Raw genomic sequence first — 11,725 nt, 5'->3', positions numbered from 1 at the left:
TTCTGTTAGACCTATGAGTGGAAATATATGGTATCTGTCCTCCTCTACCTGACTTCTTTCACTTAGCATGACACCTTGAAGTCCATCTACTTTGCTACAAATGGCCATATTTCATTCTTTCTCATTGCCATGTAATACTCCATTGTGTATATATAACACATCTTCTTGATCCATTCTTCAGGTGATGGATATTTAGGCTCTTTCCATGATTTGGCTATTGTTGACATTGCTGCTATGAACATTGGGGTACATGTGCCCCTATGCATCAGCACTTCTGTATCCTTTGGGTAAATCCCCGGTAGTGCTATTGCTGGTCATAGGGGAGTTCTATTGATAGTTTTCTTAGGAAACTCCACAGTGTTTTCCAGAGCGGCTGTACCAGTTTACATTCCCACCAACAGTGTAGGAGGGTGCCCTTTTCTCCACAACCTCACCAGCATTTATAGTCCCTTGATTTGTTCATTTTAGCCACTCTGGTGAGAGGTGGTATCTCAGTGTAGTTTTTATTTGTATTTTCCTGATGATGAGTGATGCTGAGCATCGTTTCATGCGCCTGTAGGCCATCTGGCTGTCCTGTTTGGAGAAGTGTCTGTTGATGTCTCCTGCCCATTTCTTCACTGGATTATTCATTTTTTGGGTGTTGCATTTGGTAAGTTCCTTGTAGAAGTTGGATACTAGCCCTTTATCTGATATGTCACTTGCAACTATCTTTTCCCATTGCGTATGTTGCCTATTAGTTTTTGTGATTGTTTTCATGCCATGCAGAAGCTTTTTATCTTGATGAGGTCCCAAGAGTTCAGTTTTGCTTTCATTTCCCTTGCCTTTGGGGATGTGTCAAGTAGGAAGTTGCTGCAGTTGAGGTCAAGGAGACTGTTTCTTACTTTCTCCTTGAGGGTTTTGATGGTTTCCTATCTCACATTCAGGGCCTTCATCCATATTGAGTTGATTTTTGTGTATGGTGTAAGAAAGTGGTCTAGTTTCACTCTTCTGCATGTTGCTGTCCAGTTCTCCCAGCACAATCTATTAAAATGGCTGTATTTTTCCCATTGGATACTCTAACCTGTTTGTCAAAAATTAATTGGCCATGCTATTGTGGGCAATGTTCTGGGTTCCCTATTCTATTCCATTTGTCTATGTGTCTGTTTTTGTGCCAATACCATGCTGTATTGATGACGACAGCTTTGTTGTAGAGGCTAAAGTCTGGGATTGTGATGCCTCCCATTTTGGTTTTCTTCAATATTACTTTGGCGATTCAGGGTCTTTTGTGGTTCCATACAAATTGTAGGATGGCTTGTTCTAGCTTTGAGAAGAATGCTGGTGCAATTTTGATAGGGATTGCATTGAATGTGTAGAATGCGTTGGGTAGTAATGACATTTTCACAATGTTTATTCTTCTGATACATGAGCATGGAATATTTTTCCATTTCTTGTTTTCTTCAATTTCTTCTATAATAATTCTATACTTTTCATCATATAGGTCTTTTACATCCTTGGTTAGTTTTATTCCTAGGTATTTTATGTTTTGTCCTGCAATTATGAATGGGATCAGTTTCTTGATTTCTCTTTCTGTTGCTTCATTATGGGTGTTTAGGAATGCACCCAATTTCTGTTCATTGATTTTGTACCTTGCAACTTTACTCAATTCATTGATCAGTTCTAGAAGGTTTCTGGTGGAGTCAGTCGGGTATTCCATGTAGAGTGTCATTTCATCTGCGAAAAGTAAAGGTTTGGCTTCTTCTTTGCCAATTCTGAGGCATTTTATTTCCTTTCGTTGTCTGATTGCTGATGCTAGGAATTCCAACACTATGTTAAAAAATAGTGGTGATATCCTTAATGAATACTGATGCGAAAATACTCAACATGATACTAGAAAATCGAATTCAACAGCATATAAAAAGTATAATCCATTATGATCAAGTGGGATTCATTCCTGGGTTACAAGGTGGTTCCATATTCTCAAATCCTTCAATGTGATACATAACACTAACAAAAAAAAATCTTATGATCCTGTCAATAGATGCTGAAAAAGCATTTGACAAAATACAACATCTCTTCTTAAAACTTGAGAGACTATTGAATGCTGAAAATGAACTGAGGGTTGAAGGGAAAGGGGGAGGGGGGAAAAGAGGTGGTGGTGATGGAGGAGGGCACTTGTGAGGAAGAGCATTGGGTGTTGTATGGAAATCAATTTGACAATAAAATATTAAAAAAAACATATTCCCACAAAAAAAGAAAAAAAACCCTCAAGAAAGTTGGGAAAGAAGGAACTTACTTAAACATCTTAAAAGCCATTTATTAAAAGCCCACAACCAATGTTATCCTCAATGGGGAAAAACTGAGAGCTTTCCCCCTTAGATCAGGGAGACGACAGGGATGTCCACTCTCACCACTGTTGTTTAACATCGTGTTGGAATTCCTAACATCAGCAATCAGACAACAAAAGGAAATAAAAGGCATGAGAATCAGCAAAGAAGAAGTCAAATTTCCCTTTTTGCAGATGACATGATCCTCTACATGGAAAACACGATTGACTCCACAAGATGCCTTCTAGAAGTGATCAATGAATTCAGTAAAGTTGCAGGGTATAAAGTCAATGTTTAGAAATCATTTGCATTCTTATACACCAAAAATGAAGCAACAGAAAGAAAAAGCAAGAAACAGATCCCATTCACAATTGCACGAAAAACTATAAAATACCTGGGAATAAACCTAACCAAAGATGTAAAAGACCTGCATGCTGAAAACTATAGAAGACATATGAAGGAAATTGAATAAGACACAAAGAAATGGGAAAACATTCCGTGCTCATGAATCAGAATAATAAATATTGTGAAAATGGCATTATTACCCAAAGCAATCTACACATTCAATGCAATCCCCATCAAGTTGTACCAGCATTCTTCTCAAAGCTAGAACAAACTATCCTCAAATTCGTATGGAACCTCAAAAAACCCTGAATAGGTTAAGTAATATTGAAGAAGAAAACCAAAACAGGGGACATCACAATCCCAGACATTAGCCTCTCCTACAAAGCTGTCATCATCAAGACAGTATGGTACTGGCACAAAAACAGACATATGGACCAATGAAATAGAATAGAGAACCCAGAACTCGACCCACAAATGTATGGCCAATTAATCTTTGACGAAGCAGGAAAGAGTATCCAATGGAAAAAAGAGCCTCTTCAACAGTTGGTGTTGGGAGAGCTGGAAAGCAACATGTAGAAAAATGAAATTAGACCTCTTTCTTACACCATTCACAAAAATAAACTCAAAATGTATAAAGGATCTGAATGAGAGAGGAAACCATTAAAACCCTTGAGGAGAAAGCAGGAAATAGCCTCCTTGACCTCTATCGCAGCAATTTCTTCCTGGACACATCCCCATAGGCAAGGGAATCAAGAACAAAAATTAACTACTGGGACCTTGTCAAGATAAAAAGCTTCTGTATGACAAAGGAAACAATCAAAAAATCCAACAGGCAACTGACAGAATGGGAAAAGATAGTGTCAAATGGCATATCAGGGAAAGGGCTAATTTCCAAAATATATAAGGAGCTCACAAATCTCCATACCTGAAAAATGAATAATCCAGTGAAGAAATGGGCAGAAGACCTGAATAGACACTTCTCCAAAGAGGATATCCAGATGGCCAACAGACACATGAAACGATGCTCAGCATGACTCATCATCAGGGAAGTACAAATCAAAACCACAGTGAGATACCATCTCACACCAGGCAGAGTTGCTAAAATGAACAAATCATGAGAATATGGATGTTGGTGAAGGTGTGGAGCAACAGGCACCCTCCTACACTGTGGGTGGGAATGTAAACAGGTACAGCTGCCCTGGAAAACAGTGTGGAGGCTCCTCAAAAAACTATCGTTAGAACTCCCCTATGACCCAGCAATAGCACTAGTAGGGTTTACCCAACGAATAGAGAAATGCTGAATCATAGGAGCACATGTACCCCAATGTTCATAGCGGCACTTTCTACTATAGCCAAATCATGGAAAGAGCCTAAATGTCCATCACCTGATGAATGGATCAGGAAGATGTGGTATATATATACAATGGAGTATTACATGGCAATGAGAAAGAATGAAATGTGGCCATTTGTAGCAAAGTGGATGGACCTCGAGGGTGTCATGCTAAGCAAAATAAGTCAGGCAGAGAAGGACAGATACCATATGTTTGCAATAATAAGTCTAGCAGGAAAAACCTAACAGAGGACCATGGGGAGAGGATGGCAGAAAGAGAGCTGGGAAGAGTGAGGGACACAAATCATGATAGACTATTGAATACTGAAAATGAACCATGGACTGAAGAGGGAGGGGGAGGCAGGGAAGGAGGTAATGGTGTTGGTGCGGGGCACTTGTGGGGAGAAGCACTGGGTGTTATATGGAATCCTATTTGAAAATATACTATTAAAGAAAAGTAAAACAGTGGTTAGGATGGATACCCCTGTCATGTTCCTGATCTCAGGGAGAAAGTTCTCAGTGTTTCCCCGTTGAGGATGATATTAGCTGTGGGCTTCTCATAAAGTGCTTTTATAATGTTTAAGTAATTTCCTTCTATTCCGAGTTTCTCAAGGGTTTTTTTTTTTTTTTTATTGAGACAGGGTGCTGTATTTTGTCAAATGTTTTTTCTGAGTCTATCGACAGGATCATATTTTTTTAATCATTTCTTTTGTTAATGTGATATATCACACTTTTGGATTTGCCAATATTGAACCAGCTCTGTAACCCGGAAATGAATTATACTTGATCATGATCGATAATATTTTTTATATGCTGTTGAATTCTATTTGTTAGTATCTTATTGAGTATTTTTGCATCAGTATTCTTTAGGGATTTGGTCTGTAGTTCTCTTTTTTGCTGGGTCTCTGTCTAGTTTTTGTATCAAGGTGATGCTGGCTTTATAGAATGAATTTGGAAGTTTTCCTTCTATTTCTATTTTGGGGAATAGTTTGAGAAGAATGGATATTAGCTCTGCTTTCAAGGACTGGTAGAAATTCCCTGTGAAGCCATCTGGCCCTGGGCTGTTTTTCATTTTGAGATTTCTGGTGACAGATTTGATTTCATCCCTGATTATCGGTTTATTCATGCTTTCTATCTCTTCTCCTTTGAATTTTGGTAGTGCATGTTATGTTTAGGAATTTGTCCAATTCTTCTAGGTTGTCCAGTTTGTGATAATATAGTTTTTCATAGTAATCTCTAACGATTGCTTGTATTTCTAAGGTGTTGGTTATAATAGGTCCAGTTTCATTCATGATTTTGTGTATTTGTATTCTCTCTTTTCTTTCTAGGAGCCTGTTTAGAGGTTTATCAATTTTGTTTATTTTGTCAATGAACCATCTCTTGGTTTCATTGATCTGCTAAACGGTTTTTTTTTATTTTATATTTTTTATTTCAGCCCTGATTTTTATTATTTCATTTCATTTGCTGTGTTTGGTTTGCTCTTGCTGCTCCCCTTCTAGTTCCATTAGGTGCTCTGTTAGATTTTTAATTTGCGCTTTTTCTAGTTTGTAGAAATATGCCTGGATTGCAATATCCTTTCCTCTTAGGACTGCCTTTGCTGTGTCCCAGAGTTTGGATTGTTGTGTTTTCATTTGTTTACAAATATTTTTTAATTACTGCTCTAATTGTCTGATTAGTCAAATGATTCTTTAGTAGGGTAGTTTTTAATCTCCACATTTTTGGAGGTTTCTCAGACTTTTTCCTGTGGTTAATTTCAAGTTTCATAGCATTATAATCTGAAAGTGTTCATGGTATAATATTCATTCGTTTACGTTTATGGAGTGCTACTTTATGCCACAGTATGCGATCTATATTGGAAAAAGTGCCATATGCACTCAATAAGAAGGTGAAATTCCTAACTACAGGATGCATATTTCTATGTATATCTATCACTTCCATCCGTTCCAATGTGCTGTTCAAGTCCATTGTTTATTTAGTGAATTTCTATCTGGTTCATCTATTCACTGCTGTCAGTTGAGTATTAAAGTCCTCTGAAATTAGCACATTCTTATCAATAAGATTGTTTCTGTCTGTGATTAATTCTTTTACGCATTTGGATGCTTTCGAATATGGAGCGTAAATGTTTATAATTGTTAGCTCTTCCTGATGGATAGCCTGTGTAATTATTATATAATGTCCTTTTCATCTTTTGTTACTGCCTTTTCTTTAAAGTCCAGTTTGTCTGATATAAGCATGGCTACTCTGGCTTTCCTTTGGCTTCCAGTCACATGATAGATATCTCCCCATCCCTTTACGTTCAGTCTGAAGGTGTCTTCAGGTCTAAGATGAGTCTCTTGTAGACAACAAAATGTTGGATTTTATTATTTTATCCATTTTGTATCCCTGTGGCATTTGGTTGGAGCATTCAGTCCATTTATTTTCAGTGTTATTATTGAGAAATGTGGGTTTAGATTCATTGTGTACTCCTTAGGATTTATGTTTATAGTGGTGTCTCTGGTACCTTGTATTCTTTGGAAGACTTTCCTCATAGAGACCCTCTTAGGATTTCTTGTAGGACTGGTCTGGTGGTCATGAATTCTCTGTTTTTGTTTATTTGCAAACACCTTTATCTCTCCTATTTTGAATGACAGGCTTGCTGGATAAATGATTCTTGGCTGCATATTTGTTCTGTTCATCACATTAAAGATTTCCTTCCATTCCTTCCTGGCCTGCTAAATTTCATTAGATAGGTCTGTAATCATTCTGATCGGTTTCCCTTTGTATGTTAGGGCCATTTTATCCCTAGTTTGTTTTAGAATTCCCTCTTTATCTTTTAATTTTGCCATTTTCAGTATGATGTATTGTGCCGGAGGTCGATTCAAGTTACGTCTTCAGGGGGTTCTTTGTGCCTCTTGAATTTGAATGTCTATTTCTTTCCCCAGATTTGGGAAATTCTCAGTTACAATTTGGTCTAGTACCCCTTCAGGACCTCTCTCTTTCTTCCTCTTCAGGAATTCCTATGATACGATGTTGTTCCATTTGATTGTATCACTCAGGTCTTGAATTCTCCTTTCATGCTTCTGGATCAATTTTTATTGTTTTTTTCAACTTCTTTTGCTATAAATGTGTTTTCTAATTCACCTATTCTTCTTCCTGCCTCTTTGGTCTGTGAGTTGGCCACCTCCTTTTTATTACTCACCTCATTTATAGCCTTTTTTTTCTGGTCACACCTGTTTTAAAAGTCCCTAGTCATTGTATCAGTAGCTCTTCTGATGCGTTTTTCAAGCCCAGCAATTAATTTTATGTCAGTTTATCTAAATTCTTGTTCAGTTATGTTGTTTAGATTGTTTTAGCAGTTCTATAGCTGTGACTTCTTCCTGGAGTTTTTTTGGGAGAGAGTTCTTTCCTTTTGTTATTTTGGCTAGTTTTCTGTCTCTTGTCCGTTTTAAAAGCTTGTTGTGCACTGTGCACCTGTTCATACTGCTCTGTTAAAGGAGGCTTATTGACTGTCTAGGGCCTGTCATTTTAGGAAATGTTCTGTTATGGAGGTTAGTGAGTTCATGTAGATTTTGGATACTAGCCTTTTATCCTATATGCCATTTGCCACTATCTTTTCCCATTCTGTTGGTTGCCTGTTATTTTTGATTGTTTCCTTTGCAGTACAAAGCTTTTTTTCTTGATGATGTGTCAATAGTTCATTTTTGTTCTTGATTTCCTTTCCTTTGGGGATGTGTTGAGGAAGAAATTGCTACAATTGCGGTCATGGAGGCTGCTTTCTGCATTCTCCCCTAGGGTTTTGATGGTTTCCTGTCTCACATTCAGATTCTGTATCCATTATGAGTTTATTTTTGTGAATGGTGTAAGAAAGTGGTATAGTTTCATTTTTCTACATGTTGCTGTCCAGCTCTCCCAACACCACCTGTTGAAGAGGCTGTCTTTTTTCTATTGGACACCCTTTCCTGTTTTGTCAAGGATTAATTGGCCGTACATTTTTAGGCCCAGTTCTGCGCTCTCTATTGTATTCCTTTGGTCCATGTGTCTCTTTTTGTGCCAGTACCATACTGTCTTGATGATGACAGCTTTGTAGTAGAGGCTAAAGTTTGGGATTGTGATGCCTCCTGTTTTGGTTTTCTTCTTCAATATTACTTTGGCTATTCAGTTTTTTTGTGTGTTTCCATTCTAATTTTAAGATAGTTTGTTCTAGCTTTGAGAAGAATGCTGGTGCAACTTTGATGGGGATTGCATTGAATGTGTAAATTGCTTTGGGTAATAAAGACATTTTTACACTATTTATTCTTCCTATGCATGAGCACAGAATGTTTTTCCAAAAGCAGAGTTAACACCAATCCTTCCCAAATTATCCCCCAAAATAGAAATGGATGGAAGGCTTCTGGACGGATTCTACAAAGCATATATCACTTTGATTTCTAAGCCAGACAGAGACCCAATAAAAAAAGAGTACTACAGGTCAATATCCTTAAGGAATACAAAATGCAAAAATACTCAACAGAATACTAGGAAATCAAATTCAACAGCATATAAAAAGTATCATCCATAATGATCAAGTGGGATTTATTCCTGGGTTACAAGGCTGGTTCAATATTTGCAAATCCATCAATGTGATTCTTATACACCTAAAAAGCATTCTTATACACCTAAAATGAAGCAACAGAAAGAGAAATCAAAAACTGATCCAATTCACAATTGTACAAAAAACCGTAAAATTCCTTGGAATAAATCTGTTCTTTTACTAGTGTCTCTCAGTTTCTCTTGTTCCTTTTATTATTTTATTTCCCTTCTAAGCGATATTTGAGACTCTCCGTCATGCATACTTTGGCTTGTTTCTTAGGGTATCCCTGAAATGGATAACAGACAGACAAACACACAGGGAACAGTGTCACACAAATGCACTGACAAATCAAATGAACAAACAAACAAATTAAAATGGAGAAAGGAAGAAGAGAAATGGAAGGTAGAGGAAGGAGAATAGAAGAGAAGGAAAAAAAAAAGGGGGCAGATAGAAGAAAGGACAATGGACAGTCTAAAAGTGTATAACCAGTCGAGCAGAGAGATAAGGATGAGAGAAGGGAGAATATATCTGGATGGCAATAGAAAAAAAAGGAGAAAGGAAAAAGGAAAATAAAGCGTAGAAGTAAAAAAATAAAAAAAAGTAAAAAAGTAATAATAATAAAAAATATGTACAAAAGAAAGCAGCAGCTCCCCTTATCAGGTAGGCATGGTTCGTTGTAGCTAGGTCTCTGGGGCTGCTCTTGGAGGTCCTGCCTTTGTGGTTGAGGAGTGTAGAATGGTGGTGCCTCAGGCTCAGCTGGAACTAAGTGCTGCAAGCCACTTTTATGAGTCCGATTTCCTTGTGTTGCAGCTGATCCAAGCTGTATTTTCCAGGCCCGCCTCACTTTAGAATCCTAGTGCATGCACTTTTATGCTACCACAGATGAGATGTACTCACTTTGGTGACTGGCTTTTTAGCCAGGATCTTGTAGGGGGAGGGTGGAGTTTCTCTTGGTGCTGGCTAGGATTTGTGTTGTTCCTGCCGTTGGCGAGGTGCGCCTCACCAGGCCATGTGTGCGCCACCTCCACTGCCACTGTCAACTCCTAGCAGGGATCACATAGGGGAAAGGAGCAGTTTCTCTTGGTGCTGGTGGGGATTCGCAGTGCCACTGCCTGAGGTGTGGTGCACTGCTGGAAATCTCAATATTATTTTTCTAAACAACAGTGATGTTATTTTGTGTAGCATCTGTAAAAAACTTGGGACCTTTAGCATGAGAAGGACTAATGATATCTTGAAACCAGCAGAAGTACTGTTTGAAGAATGAAAGTAAGATTTTAGTGGGTAAATTATGAGTTATGGAACTCTAAAAATCAGCAAAAACAATGTGATGAAAATTTAAACAAAGAGTTAAACATAAAAGAGCCCATGGGGAGATAAATTTCATCAGGGTCATGGCCAAGTAAAGATATAACCTGTTGTCAACCTTGTATAATAAGGTGAGCAATAAGTTCATAAAAGGAGGTGATTTTATGTGGTGGTTGATGTGACAGGTATAACCGTTCAATGTGATTAGGATGTTGATATAGTAGACTTCTTGGACTAGTAGGGGTGTCAAGAATGAGTACAAAAAGAGGCATTAATGGATCTATGTGAAATGTGAAAGCTGACTGTAATTTTTCTAACACCAAATGCAATTCCTTCAGGGAACACAACGTGCATGGAGTATTGAGTTCAGGTGAGCCTTGTAATGTTTGAAAAAGATGAGTTAATTGATAATTAGGAATGCCTAATATAGGGTGGAGCCAGTTGATATCTCTCAATAATTTCTGAAAGTCATTTGGACAGATAACATATGTTTGTACTCATAGGTCTAACAGGAGAACAGGGAAACCTAATGGAGGACCATGGGGAGGGGAAGGGGGAAAGAGAGTTGGGGAGAGAGAGGAACACAAAACCTGAAAGAGTATTTAATACTCAAATCTAACCGAAGGTTGAAAGGGGTGGAGAAGGGGGAAGGGAGGAGGTCACTTGTGGGGAAGAGCACTGGGTGTCATATGGAAACCAATCTGACAATAAACTGTTAAAAAAAAAACTCAATGGGCATCTTGTGTTGCAATTGATTAGCATATTTGGCTATTAACTAGAAGGTTGATGGTTTGAACCTATCCAAGGAGGGTCTTGTCTTCATCTAATTTCTGGGTGGGGAAAATATACTGGAATTAGATAGTGGTGATGATTGCACAACACTGTGTATATGCTAAATACAATTGAGTTGTACATACTAAAATGTTGAACTCTGTTATATGTATTTTTACTATAATTAAAATAAAGCCCAATAGATGCATTGAAGGATGCATTTTATAAAAACAAACAAAAACAAGATTTTCATAATGTTTTTGCTTTAATTTAATCAATTGAGATCGGACTGTTTGTCAAGTTATCCGATACCCCAAATACTCATAGGAAGTCTGTGTCTGTATTTTGTCAGGTGCTGTAACAAGGCCTGCATATCTTAGAAGTGAGTCAGCTAAAGACAAGGCTTGTTGAGTGATTGCAGGACTACTTCCTGCAAATAGGATGTCATTCATATAATGAATAAGATACAGTGTAGGAAATTGAGTTCTAACAGGAAGCAAAACATGATGTATAAACATCTGACACACAGTTTGAGAATTCATCATAACTTGGGGGAGGACTTTCCAATGAAAGCACTCTTCAGGAGCTTGATTTTTTTTTTAAATAGTTTTTTTTACCATGTTGGTTTCCATATAACACCCAGTGCTCTTCCCCACAAGTGCCCCCCTCTGCGGGGGACCAGCCCACGCACCAGAGTCCAAGGGTCTCTGAGTAAGGGGTTGGTGTCAGCGAAATATCTATAAGAAAGAACACAGACAACATGAATGGTGGAAGAGACCACACTTTACTGTGAAACTTGGTGTCTTATATACCATAGGTGATTACATCTTTCTTTTAATGATTACATTGTTTGCAATTTCTTAGGAATCACATGTCTCAGAATAGATCATTGTCTTCATGGAAGAGAGAACAGAAAGTTAAAAACAGAAATGGAGTACAATTCAGAGGATCAAAAAACATAATTCACCACTAAAAATACATCAGCAGGAGTCTTATTTTGCATACATAGTGTAATATTAACTGAGGCTTATGACAAGGCTATTTTTCTTTAAAGGTTTAAACAATAGTCTGTGAGTAAGGTGCCTCTAACCAGGGAGGAAGTTTCAATAAGAAAATCTGCCC

At 37.8% G+C, this 11,725-nt stretch overlaps 1 protein-coding gene across 1 annotated transcript in view; it reads left to right on the top strand.

Moving 5' to 3' along the window:
* The window catches only part of OPHN1 (oligophrenin 1), a 511,411-nt gene that overhangs the window by 218,944 nt on the left and 280,742 nt on the right, over positions 1–11,725 (top strand). The gene's annotated exons all lie outside the window — the stretch shown is intronic.

The sequence above is a fragment of the Suricata suricatta genome, chromosome X (assembly GCF_006229205.1).
Source record: "Suricata suricatta isolate VVHF042 chromosome X, meerkat_22Aug2017_6uvM2_HiC, whole genome shotgun sequence".
Classification (NCBI taxonomy): Eukaryota; Metazoa; Chordata; class Mammalia; order Carnivora; family Herpestidae; genus Suricata; species Suricata suricatta.
The sequence above is the reverse complement of the archived record's forward strand: the minus strand, read 5'-3'. Positions and strand labels throughout refer to the sequence as shown.